Source organism: Ictidomys tridecemlineatus, chromosome 1, assembly GCF_052094955.1.
Source record: "Ictidomys tridecemlineatus isolate mIctTri1 chromosome 1, mIctTri1.hap1, whole genome shotgun sequence".
NCBI lineage: Eukaryota > Metazoa > Chordata > Mammalia > Rodentia > Sciuridae > Ictidomys > Ictidomys tridecemlineatus.
The window spans coordinates 241,747,681-241,750,205 of NC_135477.1; positions in this window are offsets into that span (position 1 = coordinate 241,747,681).

Here is a 2,525-nt window from a genome sequence, read left to right on the forward strand (position 1 = left end):
ATCAAACCCAGTGCCTCACATGTGCAAGGCAGGCACTCTACCTCTGAGCTACAGCCTTAGCTCTGAGAGAGGCCCTCCTAAGAAAAAAGATTACAATGTTAGACTAGGAAGGAAATAAAAATTATTTAAGGAAAGGATAGACAGATATAAAAGGTAATAATTCCAAGTACAGATGAATATTCTTCATAGAGGTAGTAGAAAATGAGAAATATGTTAGATGTTATTAGTCCACTTCTCAAGGCAGAATTATTGCCACTGTCCCTAAAAAAGTATGTAGAGAAGCGAACATAAATTCTAACACTGGAAGTCATCCAACAGTGATTTTGATTGTTAGTGAACACACAAAACTTACATTAACAGCATGTTGTGCTTTGGACCTGAGATCTGAAGTTTTTCTGATCTTTGCTTAGCCCTTAATGCAGGCAGAATTAAAAAGAATCTTTCCTAACACTAGAGGGCACTATGATGATAGGGCTATTTCCCTGAGGGGTTCCCACCCTAGCAAGTGCTAATAATTGATTTTTTTAATTAATTTTTTTCTATTGGTGAATTATAATTGTACATAATAGTGGGTTTCATTATCATAACGTTTGTGCATGGATATAATTGGTCAACTTAATTTCCCATTACTTTCCCTTTCCCTCTCCTCCTCCCTACCTCTGGTCCCTTTCCTCTCCCATTTTCGTGAGATTTTTTACCCCTATTTTTTTTTCCCTTTTTTTTCTCTCTATCCCCCATGTATACAAAACATAGGACCCTTGACTTTCTAAGTTTTATGGCTTCCATATTCCTGCACCAATTCAATCTTTCAGGAAAGACTTCTGCTTTTTCTCTTTGCTATCCTATGACCAGAACTGGTTCTGTGATTAAAAAAGGGATTGGTTGGAAGAAACTGCTTAGAAACCATGTATAACAGAACAATCCTGTTAGCCTTCTTTGTTCTGCCTCCAACAAATTTAGTTATCTTGATCTCTCTAGTCCACATTATCCTTATTTAAAATTAAGATACAATTCTGGCAAACACGTCTAACGAGTAAAATTAAATGGTGTCACATTGGAAGGAAAGACTAGATCCTGTTGATTCTCATTCTAACTTAAATGTGAGAGGTCTGATTGGTCTTCTTGAACTTATTACGATTGTATGTAACCCCTGGAACTTTCTAAAACAAACACCCACCAGGTACTATAAATAAACTACTTTTATTATAAACTTCCCCTAGATCTATTTAGCAAATCTTCTTTCCAGAAGGTAATTTTCCAGAAGGTAATTTTTCAAGCAAGGTTTGTTTTGACATTCATTGTCAAAATTTTAAGATCCGTTGTGTGCTTGACTTATATCTTCTGGGCTGTTAAAATACACGAGTTGTCTTTAGCTTTTTCAATCTAAAAAGATGATAATTTTTTTTTTTTTAATTACAAAGTCAACTGACAGGTGTGACCAAGAAATCTACATGAAGCCACAGGCGGATTTAACAGGGAGACTTGCTCTATCAGTAAGGGTGGACAAAAATAGCTGCCCTAAGAAAATGATTCTTGAGCCTAACGAAAGTGTAAAACGGGCAAAACGCGTGGGGCATGCAGGTGTAATGATGGCTGAGACAATCCTAGTACTTAAAAAAAAAAAAAAAATCCGTGGTAAAGAACCTAACAGGGGGCAGGCGGGGACCACCAAGGTTAGAATTCAGCGCTGTGGAGGGGGAAAGAGGGAGACCTCGGTGTCACAGAGCCTGAGTAGTTTTATTCTAAGAGCAATGGAAAACCATTAAAGAGTTTTAAGCAAGAAAGTGCCATAATCATATTAATATTTGAACATGACCCTGGCGCCATGTGAATACATGAATGCAGAAAGTCGGATTAGGAGGCTGTTATTCTTTGTGAAAGGAATGATCCTGAAGATGGCAAGTTGTGAGAACACCGACGTTTAGAACAAAAATGAATAAAACGTGACGATCCTAACGTATGCTCCCGGCGCTGCTGATTCGAAATAAGCAGCTGCTTTAAAACAGCAAGTAAAATAGGAAAAGACACATTGGATCGTGTCAGTGTGGTTGTTTCCTTAAGTAAACGTTTGAGTGGATTCTAGCCGGTGCCCCAGTTGCCCTTCCACGGGTCTCTTTGGCCTGGGTTGCCTGGAGGAGGGTCCATCCACCGCTGCACACTGGCGGAACTTGGCAGTCTGGCAGGTCAGGCCGCCTCGGACTCAACCAAGTAACCCAGAGGATTTACAGGCGCCCAGGACTTCCCGGATGCTGGGACCAAGTTCCGCCCCGCCGTCATTCGCTACGGTGGCCGAAACGGTCCTTGACTAGTCTTCAGAAAAGCTGAGGGGACGAAGTGCGCATGTGCGTTGTGCACTTGGCGACTCTCATCCTTCTAGCTCTGGGAGGGACGGAAGTACGATTTAGAGTTTTCAGGTCTTTCTACAGCCGCGCCTTGATTTCCTAGAATTGCTCTGTCACACAACAAGCTTTTCCATTGGTGCAAACAAGAGAGGGCCCGCCTCCCCCCGTTGTCAATTGGCTGTC